This window comes from Oryctolagus cuniculus, chromosome 8, assembly GCF_964237555.1.
Source record: "Oryctolagus cuniculus chromosome 8, mOryCun1.1, whole genome shotgun sequence".
NCBI classification, from domain to species: Eukaryota; Metazoa; Chordata; class Mammalia; order Lagomorpha; family Leporidae; genus Oryctolagus; species Oryctolagus cuniculus.
This window is the reverse complement of record NC_091439.1, coordinates 88,827,438-88,840,883: the sequence shown is the minus strand read 5'-3', so window position 1 is coordinate 88,840,883 and position 13,446 is coordinate 88,827,438. Positions and strand designations below refer to the sequence as shown.

Below are 13,446 nucleotides of genomic sequence, written 5' to 3'. Positions count from 1 at the left end.
AGAGCTGCTGACATCATTTTAAAGGAGAAGTCCTGGGTTTTGCATTGTAGCACAAAGCATCAGGTAGCCTGAGTACCAGATTTTGAGATAAACTAAGTTATCATTCTAGTGAATTAGGAGTTTAATATTCTCTCTCTCGGCACATTTAATAGGAATTCCAGTTATCACTGTATGAAAGAAAAATACAAATTATATATATATGAAGCTTAAGTGGAATTTGCCATGAAGTTATATATTTTTAGCTGTTTTACAACCACAAAGAATAAGCCATAAAGAGAAAGAAAACCAAAAGTCTCAGAAGGTAGTAGTGAATATAATAATCTTTCACAGTATAGTATAGTTTAATTATTTGTGACAGAAAATGCCCCATGGATGTCACTTTTCAATATCATAAAATAAGAAGTAAACTCACTAAACGCTTGAGAAAAAAGTTAATGAGATAGATTTTTAAAAATCTTGCTTAATGGGGCCAGTGCTGTGGTGCAGTGGGTTAAAGCACTGGCCTGATGTACTGGCATACCATACGGGCGCTGGTTCTAATCCCAGTTGTTCCTCTTCCAATCCAGCTCTCTGCTATGCCCTGGGAAAGTAGTTGAAGATGGCCCAAGGCCTTGGGTCCCTGCACCCACATGGGAGACCCAGAAGAAGCTCCTGGCTCCTGGCTCCAGATCGGCACAGCTCCAGCCATTGCGGCCATCTTGAGAGTGAACCAGCGGATGGAAGATCTCTCTCTCTCTGTCTTGACCTCTCTCTGTAACTCTTTTAAATAAATAAAATGAACCTTAAAACAAATCTCTCTTAAATACTAGAATGATTTTTTTTTTTTTTACAGGCAGAGTGGACAGTGAGAGAGAGAGACAGAGAGAAAGGTCTGGTTCACCCTCCAGTGGCCGCCACGGCCGGCGCCCTGCGGCCGGAGCACCGCGCTGATCCGATGGCAGGAGCCAGGTGCTTCTCCTGGTCTCCCATGGGGTGCAGGGCCCAAGTACTTGGGCCATCCTCCACTGCACTTCCCTGGCCACAGCAGAGAGCTGGCCTGGAAGAGGGGCAACCGGGACAGAATCCGGTGCTCCGACCTGGACTAGAACCCGGTGTGCCGGCGCTGCAAGGCGGAGGATTAGCCTAGTGAGCCGCAGCATCGGCGGAATGATTGTATCTTATAACATTGTATACTTGTTTCAGAAAGTACTTACAAGGATTATGTAAAGCATATATATGTCCTAAAAAGCAAAATCTCAACAAATGAACTCTTGTGCCCGAGTTGGTTCTTGTTAGTTCCCTTAAATGGGGCAGCATCCCTTCTGAAAACAGAGAGGTGCTCTGAGGCACTGAGCACAGGAAATGGCTTTTAGGGGTAGAAAAAGGCTGAAGAAAGCAAAAACAAGGGACAGAAGACAGATCAGTCATTAGAATGCTACTTCCCTTGCGTTGTTCAAAGAAAAGGGACTCTCCTACGCCCTGGCTGCTGCTGACTAGTTGCAGTGACTGTCCTGGTTTTTGGAACACCAACCCATTTGAAAGTTCATGGTGACTGGGCAGCACCCAGTATGAGTGACTTCATTCCAATTTGGTCTGGTTTGGTCACTTGGGGCCTAGTGTAGGAGCTCAGTCTAAAACAAGAGCCTCCCATGAATTTTATTCAACAACATATGTGAATATTAAATGTACAGAGAGAGAGAGAGAGAGAGAGAGAGAGAGACTGAATGACAGTATAATTTAACTGTGGTTAATCTTTTGAGTTAAGAATGCTTTTTTGGGGCCCACATTGTAGCATAGCAAGTTAGAACTAGATTCAAGTTCTAGTCCAGCTCCCTGTTAGTGTGCTTGGAAGAGCAGGGGAGGGTGGTCCAAGTGCCTGGGCCCCTGCCACCCACATGAGACCTCAGTGGAGATCAAGGTCCCTGGTTATGGCCTGACCCTGCCCTGGCCATTGCCCCCATTTGGGGAGTGAACCAGTGTGTAACTGCTTTTCAAATAAATAAATCTTTTTAAAAAACGCATATACACGCACATCCAAAAGACTGGCTGATAGCATAATTAAATTTGGTTAATCTTATGAGTTAAGAATGCTTTCTTGAGTGAATTGAAGGTCTTGTCACATTAACTGATTGCTAATATGCATAGAGCTTAAAGCATACAGATCTGAAGATATGACCTACGTATTCATTTGAAATAAAAAGAAGCATTTAATGGAGTTTATTGAATTGAATTAAATGTGGCAGCCTAAACTGTAATACTCGGGCAAAATCTCTGTGGAACTCATATTTTTCCTGAGTTAAGGGAAAAAATATAGCTTGATTTTATAGCTTCAGGGAAATGCTGTTAAGTAAATTTAGGGGACTTCCAGAGGTAGCAAAATGAGGGGAAAACCATAGAATTATCACACTTTTCTGATAATTGGACCTCGAGCAAACTCTAGGCACATGAGGTACATGAGACTGATTTGTGCCAAGGCCCTGGATCTGCCGAACCTTGAACATGAAGGGCAGAGTTTCCACCTCGGGGGTTGTGGGTCGTAAATCAGTCTGTGGGGTGGGGGAGGAGGAGAGAGTTGGCCAAGGATACAAAATTCGCTAGAACTGAGCTCGCTTGGGACATAAATCATCTTTATTTTAGACATAAAACTTTCTAGCTCCAAATGGGAGGGGAAAAAAGTCTCTCTTTAGAAAGAATGTCCCCGAGTGCCAGGACGTTAGGAAGTGTACCGAGTGGTCCAGGCCTGCAGGCCACAAGGCTCGCTTGCAAAGCGCCCCTTGTTCACCTGCTCAAAATGCCTGCCCGGCCCAGTGCCAAGCCCAGGTTCTCAGTTCTGCCTGGGTTTCAGGACAAAAGCACAACCAGGGTGTGGGTTGCATTCTCCGGTGAGCTTGTCGACCTGCTCCAGGTAAGTCAGTCCGTCCCCAGAGAATCCTGGGAACACAGAAAGGGCATTGTGCTCAGTGAATGCCGCAGTGTTGCAGGCCTGCCTCGGGACCTCGCATTCGACAATGCCATAGCCCTCTGCTTCCTGGAAGGGTTCCCGCGTGGGTTTTTAAAGCTGTAACCTGATTTACAACCTTACTAATTTCAGTCACAAACTTGAGCACATACAGATGGCCTATTGAAGCCATTAACAAGCCGAGGCTACAGGGCGGAGCTCTGTGCATTTCTGCTGTTGCATTTCCCCCTCCTCCTGTAAAATTAAATTCTAGGCTCCCAAACCAGTTAGCAAATGGGGCAGCAATTCCCGCAGAGCCTCCTTGGGATCGTGCCGACGGTTGCCTCTGTCACTTTTAAAGTGGGTTTCCATTAGAGCTTGAGGCTGTGGATGCAGAACAACCTGTCCCGTCTCCTGTCGAGGCAGAGACTGAACCACACAGAAGCCTTCCGAGGCAGCATGGTTTCACAGCCTCGGCATTATTACCATCTGAGGCTGAATAATTCTTTGTTGGGAGGTCTGTTTTGTGTGTTGAAAGATGATGAGCAGCACCTCTGCTTTCCCTGTAGCCCAGCAGCTGTTTTGTCTCTTCCGTGAAGCCGTGAACTTGACCTCTGGCTGCCTCCCTTGAATGGAACGCCCAGAGCCCATTTCTCCTTTGGGACTCGGATCACCGATCACCATTTCCAACCTCTGATCCTGGAGCTCTCAGCAGGCCAGGAGCTTGAACCTGCCCACTTCTTAACATTTCTGCTTTTCATTCTATTCTGAGAGCCACCCTGTATCCGTCCAATAAATTCATTTTGCGTTTTCTCCCGGGGGGGCTCCTCCAGTTTAGTAAATGCCAACCCTAGTTCTAGTTTGCTCAGACTGGGAGCCTTGAACTCATCGGTGACTTCTCTTTGTTCTCACATCCTGCACCACTCTGGGTCCTGGCAAGAGTACAAAAGCACACAAAGGGGTTATCCGAGGGAGAAAAATCAAGATTATTCACAAATATGCGGACAGGTTAAGGGACACTCATATGAAATGGTGCAGCACTCAGCCGGTGTGGTGGTGGTGGTGGTGGTGGGAAGCCATTACTGCCCCCAGGCTAGAAGGAGCAGGGGTGAGGAGGGTTTTCCAGAACCCACAAGAGCTGTTACTGTGTAAGCTGCCTGCCAGATCTGGCCTGGAGAAGCTGTCATTGCTAAACCACATCCCGGCAGGGAAGGGGCAGTAGAAAAACCCTTAAAAAATCGTTCAAGATCTCCTGCTCTGCTGTCTCCTTCTGGTTCATTTCATTGTTGGAGTCCAAACATGGGAGTTGGGAGAATCAAGTCTGTGACAATCAGACTAGCAGGCCGTGGGGAGGAGTGGCGAGAGTAAACCTGAAGGGACTATCCTAGAACTCCTTCATCAGGTACACCTGTTAGCTCTACCTTGAAATGTACCCAGACTCTGTCGCTCACTGCCTGCCTGGTCCAAGCCACTATTTCAACTGGACAACCGCAGTGTCCTCTCGCCTCTATCCATGTACACGGCCTTCATTTTTATAGTTCTATGACACATGAAAATATCACATATTATTTATATGCTGCTTTTCTGTTCTGCTAGAACGTGCGTTCCATGAAATAATAAAGTTTATCTGCTTTTCATACTGCTATGAAATTCCTTATGTATTATAGGCACTCAATAAATATTGAACTAATTAATTACTACTCAATCTGATTTCGTTGAAAGTTGCTTGTTTCCAAAAGAACCTTCGATGTTTCAGGTATGTACAATGAAATCTCATTTTATCTATAAAAGGTTTCTTTGTGTGTATAAAAAGGCCTGGATATATATTTGAACAGATCAGAAATGATGATCAGTGGGAAGTGGATAATTGGTGATTTAAATTTTCTTCTTTGTTTATAAAATTGCAATTTCCTACAACTGTAACTGATTCTTGCGATCACACACACGCACACACACACACACACAAATAAATGCCTTTACTTTAAAGCACTGGTTAGTGTCCCCAGCCAGACATTTGTCATCTTTTGCCTCCACACCCCTTCTACTGTGGCATTGCCAGACCTTCTCCAGTGGTCTTGAGCACTTCGGCTGGAGGCCTACCCCACCCCATCTGCTTTGCTCTGTGCCCTAGGAATCTGCTGCAGAGGACTGGCTCGCTTGCCCCCTCGCTGCCCCACGGGTTCAGCTGATGGCTGGAGCTGAAATGTTTATTCCCGCAGCTCCCTCCCTCCCAGCTGTCTGCGAACTGGCTTTGTCTCTTTAGTGAAAGACCCCAGCTCTGGTTTCCTCCGGTCAGCTTTCTCTGTCTGGAAGTGACTGCTGCCTTCCTTTGAGCCTGGGCATGGCAGTAGTTACTATTACCAGCCTCAGAGTGACGCACCTTCCCTTGCCCACAATTCCACATAAACTTCGCAGAAATTCACCTGTTCTTTATCTTTTCTGCCAGCATCCCAGCTAAGACAGCATCCAACATCTTCATCTTCCATCACGCTCAGCAAACGCCCTTCCCCAAATCCTTTTTTTTTTTTTTTTAAACCAAAAAGATGAAAGCCTTCTTGGATTGGCTTTCTAGGCTTTTCTTAAATGACTGTGCAAAGCCACTTTGCTAAAAGCAGTCTATGCCGTGCCCAGCTCTCCTCCCTCTGCTGGTCTCAGAGCTCACGCCGCAGCTTGCAGCTTGCTCGAGGCAGGGCACGACCCCCGCTTCCTCTGAGGCCCGAGAACTTCTTCCCTTCCCTGGCTTTTCTCCCTGCTTTGATTGTTTAACTCTGGATGTTCCCAAAGTCTCTAACCATGATTTTACCCTTCCGACATTTTTTTAAAGAAGGCTTATCAGTTTTTACTATGTTATTTTATTCAGATAATTTTCCTCTTTTTTAAAGAAAAGATTTGTTTGATTTGAAAGGCAGAATTACAGGGAAAAGGGGGTGCGAAGAGAGGTCTTCCATCTGATGGTTCCCTCCCCAGGTGGCTATCGTGGCTGGAGATGCCGGCATTGTAGGCAGCTTAACCCGCTGTGCCACAACACCGGCTCCATTCAGATAACTTTTCAATTTCCTACTTGTTGTCCTAATAGTTTACCTAAACTCTGACCCTTTCTTTCTCCAACCAGATGTTAATATCTTGCATGGCTTTCAAGTACGTCCTCAAAGCCAGCATCGTGCCATCCGTCCCCTTGTCTTCCCTCCGGTTAGATTCTTTCCCATCATCTGTGCTATTTCCAATGGCACTTATCCTGGTCTCACAAGCTTACAACACTGAAGTTATTTATTTTCTTTTTAAAGATTTATTTATTCACTTCGAAGTCAGAGTTACAGAGAGAGAGAGGGTGAGAGAGAGAGAGATCTTCCATCTGCTGGTTCATTCCTCAAAAGGCTACAACAGCTGGGGCTGGGCCAACCTGAAACCAGGAGCTTGGAACTCCACCAGGTCTTCCATGTGGGTGCAGGGGCCCAAGTACTTAGACCATCCTCTGCTGCTTTCCCAGGCGCATTAGCAGAGAGCCCATCCGAAGTGGAGCAGCTGAGACAGGAGCAGGCACTCATCATTCCAATTATTTACTGAATTCTACAATTTTTGTCTTAAGCTCATTTACCAGAGTTCTTTATTTCTAGTCTCAATGTTCTAATCAATGTCTTTTTAAACTAGAGACCAAGATTACTTCAACAGGCACTTAACAAGTCTTCATATTCCGAGTCAATACAGTGATTAGAATATTTGCTAATATCATGCAAATTTAGCAGATGGCTTCAGTGGTTAATAATTACAATATTAACAAGTAATATGCAATGAGTACTCAAGCTTCCTTCGCGTGTGCTGGCTGCTGTACTGAGTTCTTTCCACATGGATTACTTATTTTAACTGGAAGACTCTTATCAATTTGATGCTTTACAGTTGGAAACACTTTAGAACATACAGGAAACTTCCAGTATCACCCAGCTACCGGGGTGCTGGGTGCAAACTTCAGATGAAACCAGAAGTCACGCTCCTGATCTCTTTTCTGTGCTATCCAAATCCCTCAACATGACTTCCGAAGTGCTCCGCAAGCTGCTCCCCCACTTCTGATCCCATATCAGCTTCCATTTCTCTCTGCATAAAGCCGAGACCAGGGGTTGAGTTTCTTAATGCACCATAAACTCACCGTGTCCATTCCAGTATTTTTTTCCCTTCCCTTTTGCATTTATAACTTTTTTTTCCTCCCATTGTTGGATGAAATTCTCTGCTTGAATGAAGATCTGACTCCAGACCACAATAAAGCTGTCACAAAATGTTATAGTATGCGTGGATCTTTTTTTCCTGAGCCTGTAAGACCACTTACTGTCTATTCTGTGCACTTTAACATTCAATCATGAAGTACTTTGCATTTTTATTTAACTATTATGTATACAGCTGCCATGCATTCATCCCAGAAAAAAAATACTGAGCACTTTTTGTCAGTTGCTGTGTAAGTGCTGAGAATACAGAGATGGGTAAGATTTCGTCTGTGAACTTGGAGTAGAATTCAAGAGGGCAACAGCTATGTGAATTAACATATAATATATTGTGGTGAGGATAATATTAGAAGGTTGCATAGCAACCTCAATTAAACACGTGAGGTGTTGGGATGCCCAGGTGAGTTTTGTGCATTTCCCAGCTCTGCTCTTCAATAGCTGAGTGAGAATTACAAACCACACTAAGTCTGTTTCCTTATTTGTAAAATGGAGCCTGCTTATTAAGGTTCTTAACAGAATGAATATGAAGTAGTTTGAACAGTGCCTGGCATTCCATAAATATGTAGCCCTCTCCTCAATAAAAGATAATTTAAATTATTCTGTACATATTCTTGAGCAGAAATGCAGAAAAGAGAGGGAATAAATATTTATGAGAACCTATTTTGTGCCAGATAATGAATGCACAGTCCTAACCTCAAGAGGCTCCGAGAGCAAGGTGGACACATGAATAATTAGGAGTGTGTTCTGTACTGACCAAGAGTGGCCTGGGATGCTGCGAGTTGAGGAAGAGGGGGGAATACTCCAGGGGGGAACATTTTTAATAGAATCTTAAGGGAGACATAAAAGCTACTTAGGTGAATGAAGGGGTTATATTAGTCAGCTTTTCAACACGATAACAAAGTGCCGGAGAGAAGTTACTTATGAAGGAAAAAGACTGATTGTGGCTCATGGTTTTGGAGGGTCACAGTGCAAGATTGGGCAGGCCCCAAAGGTTTGGCCATTTGGCCATCTGGTAAGGTCAGAGGATGGCAATGGTGGAGGAACAATCCCACGGTGAGCCAGGAAGCAGAGAGAGTGGGCTCAGCTCAACATGGTTTTCGCGACCAATCCTCTGACGAGAGCCACGTTCTTATGGCATGTTCCCAGTGACCTATAGCCTTTCTGTAAGGCCCACCTCCTAAACGACATCTTTGCATTGCCATCAGTTTATGGCTTTGGGGTTTAAACATCCACATGAGCTGCAAGCCAAATCTTGTTAATCTGTGACAGCAATGAAGACCAGGGAACCATGTGTGAAAGGTATGAGACTATGGAAGTAATTGAGTTGTTGGGGTTCATGACTGTTGAAGTTAGAGAAGTGTAGGAATAAGATACTGGAAATCCTTCCAGGTTATTTGATACTTAGATAGTTTCTTTTATCATTTTTTAAAAAAACATATAGTCATTTACAATTTTTTTTTTCATTTTATTTGAAAAGCAGAGAGACAGATGGAGAAAGATTTTCTAATTCATTCCCCAAATAGCCACAATAGCCAGCACTAGGCCAGGCCAACCAGGAACCTGGAATTCAATCCAGGTTTTTCACGTGGAAGCCCACATCTGCTGCCTCCAAGGTGTGCATAAGCAGGAAGCTGGAATTGGAAGTGGAGCCAGGACCCTAGGCATTCCAATTTGGGCAGCCCAAGTGGCATCACAACAGCTTTGCCAAATGCCTCTAATATTTAGTTTGTTTCTATTTTTAAGAAGCTTATGTGAAAACCTCAAATTTTAGAAGAAAATGAAAGAATAAAGAACTTCCCCTTGAGTTATTTGAGAATAAATTGGCAGCCTGATGCCTGATCATCCCCTCCCCCAGGCACTGCATGTGTATCCCCCCCACACAGGGACACACTCCCTGTACAAAACATGGCATTGAGGCCAGAGTTAGGAGAGTGGTGCTGATCCATTACCACCACCCAGCCCCAGAGCCTCTCCAAGCTTCACTACTTGTTTCTATGATTTTTTTACAGCAAGGATCTTTGCAGAACAATGTGTTGTGCTGAGCTGCTGTGCCTCCGTAGTTCTGTGCTGTCTAGAATAGTTAGTTCCTCATCCCTTTCTTGACTTGCATTTCCTTGATCCTTTTGAAAAGTACAAATCAGCTGTTTCACCAGATGCCTTCAGGATGGGCTTGTCTGATGTTTCCTCATGACTAAACTTGAGGTATGCTTCTGGAATATTCCAGAAGTGATGCTGTGCCTTTGTCATCGTAGCCTATCAGGTGATACATGATTTCACTCACAAGTGTTAGTTGTTTTTTAATCACTTTGTTAGGGTGGGGTCTGCCAAATTTGTCCAATGCACAGTCACTATTTTTTCCTCCTTATAAATAAGTCTTGTTTTGTAGGTAGGTACTTGGAGACTGTCAAATTGCCAGTGAATTTACATTGCATGGATGACCAGGGACTCATGTCCTTATGTCTCCTTTATTCTAAGTCTGTTCTTATTCTCTTGCATCAGCCGCATTGCACATTTGCTGGCCCAGCCCTGGAATCAGCCATTTCTCCAGAGAGCCCTGGTTCCTTAAGGTGGAGAAGCATTGTGGAGTAGTACCCAGAAACCAATGTCTGGGCATTGGTGGGCACCTGCTGTGGGAGTGACACTGTTGCCAGACCCTCAAAAGGGATAATATATAAATACACATATATTTATATCTTTGTTTATTTTTATCTTCTGTGTCTGCCTCTATATATTAAAAGTCATGAGTTCACATCAATATTCCCAATCCTAAAGCAATCTCAATTTTTGCTTTCTCCCCTTTTTATAATACCTGACTCCCTTATCCTCAATGGATTTAATTATTTGATTAATTCTCATATATGTAACCAATTCCCTTAACTCATGCCACTTTTTCATACTTTGAGTGCTCTCCACGCTCCTCTTGAGCTATGACTGCCTGCCCTGGGCTACCATTTCCCCCTCCCCACACTCATGTGTGCTCTCCCCCAACTGCTGGGACTCCTACATCTGGGTGGAAACACTATCCTGCAGCCCCCACCCACTTTAAAATTGTTCATTTATTGAAAGAATGAGAGACAGAGACAGACCTACAGAAAGACAAATGTAGAGATTGTCCATCAGCTGGTTCATTCCCCGCAACAGCTGGGGCTGGCCCAGACTGAAGCCAGGAGCCTGGAACTCAATTCACGTCTCCCATGTGGGTCACAGGGACCCAAGTATACATCAGCTATCACCTGCTGCCTCCTACGGTGTGCTTCAGCAGGATTGGAAGTGGAGCTAGACTTGATCCCAGGCACTCCAGTATGGGATACAGGGTGGTATAGGATGCCACGTCTTAACCACTGTGCCAGACACCCACTAAGAGGACCCCCTTTGTATCCCAGAGGACTTGGCTATACCTGTGGGCTGCAATGCTCACCGCTACCTCATTCCATAGGAACATCTGTGTTGCTGGGCCCTGACCAAATTGGTTTTGGATTGAATTCCCCGGGAGGTGAACAACCGATGGAAGCGAGCTAGGAAGGAAAAGGGAAGAGAAGAGCATTTCTCATTTCTGAACAACACGTTATCAATTGCATTCCATTTTTTACTTGGATAATTATCTCAAATTCAGATGTCTTCTGTAATAGATTCCCAGAAATGAGATTAGTTGATCAGTTTTTTTTTAATTTAGGTTTTATTTGAAATTCAGAGTTACAGAGAGAGGGAGGGATCTTCAATCTACTGGGTCACTTTCTAAATGGCCGCAATGGCCAGGGCTGGGCCAGGCCGAAGCCGTGAGCTTCTTCTGGGTCTCTCACATGGGTAGCAGGGCCCCAAGCACTTGGGCCATCCTCTGCTGCTTTCCCCAGGCCATTAGCAGAAAGCTGGATTGAAAATGGAGCAGCTGGGACTTGAACCAGCACCCACAGAGGATGCCAACATTGCAGGTGGCAGCTTTATCTGCTGTGCCACAATGCTGGCCATGGGTCAAATCTTATAAACCAAATAACTTATCTTAAATGTTTATTTTCACCATGCAATATAACACAGTGTCTTTTATCCTAGACAGCTTTGAGCATTAAATCTAATTTAAGGGGCTGGCACTGTGGTGAGTGGGTAAATGCCCTGGCCTAAAGTGCCAGCATCCCATATGGGCGCCGGTTCTAGTCCCTGCTGCTTCACTTCCGATCCAGCTCTGCTATGGCCTGGGAAAGCAGAAGATGGCCCAAGTCCCTGGGCCCCTGCACCCACATGGGAGACCTGGAAGAAGCTCCTGGCTATTGGCTTTAGATCGGCGCAGCTCCAGCCATTGCGGCCAATTGGGGAGTGAACCATCGGATGGAAGATCTCTCTCTCTCTCTCTCTCTCTCTCTCTCTCTCTCCCCTCTCTCTGCAACTCTGACTTTAAAATAAATATTTTATTTATTTATTTGACAGAGTTTGTTTATTTGACAGATAAGAGTTAGACAGTGAGAGAGAGACAGAGAGAAAGGTCTTCCTTTTGTTGGTTCACCCCCCAAATGGCTGCAGCTACACAGATCCGAAGCCAGGAGCCAGGTGCTTCCTCCTGGTCTCCCACGCGGGTGCAGTGGCCCAAGCACTTGGGCCATCCTCCACTGCACTCCCAGGCCACAGCAGAGAGCTGGAGTGGAAGAGAAGGAGCTGGACTAGAACCTGGCGCCCATATGGGATGCCAGCGCTGCAGGTGGAGGATTAACCAAGTGATCCACGGCACTGGCCCCTCAAATATTTTTAAAAAAATCTAATTTAAAAATAATTTTTGTTAACTTGTACATGAAAGTAGTATATTGTTTTCTATTTCCTTGATGCTAATGAAGTTAAATACTTTACTATTTATTTATTAAGTCATTTTAAGCTTCTGTTTTATAAATTGTCTATTTCTTTGTCAGTTTATTTGCAATTTTAGTATTTTTCTTATGTTGAAATGTTAATGATATTAACAGTTATGTGTTGCAGGAAAGACTAATTTTTTTAAACCATAATGAGCTTCCTTTGGCCTCCTATGTTTCTAACTGCCTTTGTCTGCTGTCAGTTAATTTCTTCCCAGGCAAATGCAAACCACAGATAATATTACTCTAAGAAAACATAAAATTAGGAAAATAAGTGGCCTGCAATAAAGTCATTCAAATCTATGAGTACAGGGCACTTTAAAGAAACAAATTAGCTGTTTATACATCATTATCTTTTTATTCTCCACTAGTTTGATAGATTTATCCGGTACTCTCAATTTTTTCACCTTATTGAATTTGAGGCTAAGGTAGTAACATTGTATTGCTAGCGAAGTGAATTTTCATCATTACAGAATCTTTTATCACTCTGGTGTTTTAAATCTAACATGGAGATGTCCGTTTTCTTCTGGCTGGTGTTTGCATGATGTCAGATTCTGAGGCCGTTCACTCTGGATGGTCCGGGGGCCCTTATGAGTTGGGCATGTCTCCTGCTGTAACAGTCAGGATCCCAGGAAGCAGGCAGTGCACTCAGACTGTTAACGCCAGCAAGTTGAGTGGAGGAATTCTTTAGCAAGGTGTGGACAGCATTAAAGCAACCAATAGAAGCTGGTAGAACTCCCAGGCACTAGGAACTGGGAAAGGTCTTGGTAGACCTCAGCCTGAAGGGTCAGAGGAGAGCCATGTTGCTGGACACAGCACACATTGCCAATGGAAGAGGGGGGCCTCACAGGAGCTGTGCTCTTCGCTAGAGATACCAGCACTGAAAAACTGGCCCAGCTGCAAGGGAAACCAGGTGTATGAGTAGTATGAATACCCCTACTTTTCTCCCACCGCCTCATCTCCTGCCATCACCTGCTATTGGCCAAAGCCAACCAGAAGGTAAAAGGCAAAGGAACTCAGGTGATGAAGAGCCTGGCACTGGGCATGGAGCCCCAAAAAGGAGGGTGGAGAGGTGCCGGCTCACAAGGCAACAGCTCATGTCCTGAGTTTGTTCTTCATCTCCAGCTGACCATTTTTAAACTTTCAAAGGTGTGCTCAGCCTGTCTACTTACCAGTGTTGAATTATTAGTCTCTGTGTTACTGTCTGATTTTGTGTCCCATATTATCTATTTTTTCTCTGTTGATCCTGCTTTGGGCTTGTTTGAGCAGTTTTTCACATCTCCTTTCTTCTGCCTGTACTCCATTTCTGTTATTTCAGCGGTTGCTTTAGAAATGTATCTTGTACTCTCTCGAACTTCCCCCAGATAATAGATCTCAGGCACACTTTCACCCTCCCCCAAACATATACAAAAGTTATTGTTGGATATTTTTCAAAAAGATGCATTTATTTATTTGAAAGGCAGAATGACAGAAAGGGAGAGACACA

At 44.5% G+C, this 13,446-nt stretch overlaps 1 long non-coding RNA gene across 1 annotated transcript in view; it reads left to right on the top strand.

The window, feature by feature from the left end:
• The window catches only part of LOC138843550 (uncharacterized), a 31,419-nt gene extending 20,769 nt beyond the window's left edge, over window positions 1–10,650 (top strand). Inside the window, exon 2 of the long non-coding RNA XR_011378388.1 lies at window positions 567–10,650. This is a non-coding gene — a long non-coding RNA (uncharacterized lncRNA). The remainder of the gene's footprint in view (window positions 1–566) is intronic.
• Window positions 10,651–13,446: the final 2,796 nt, after the last annotated feature.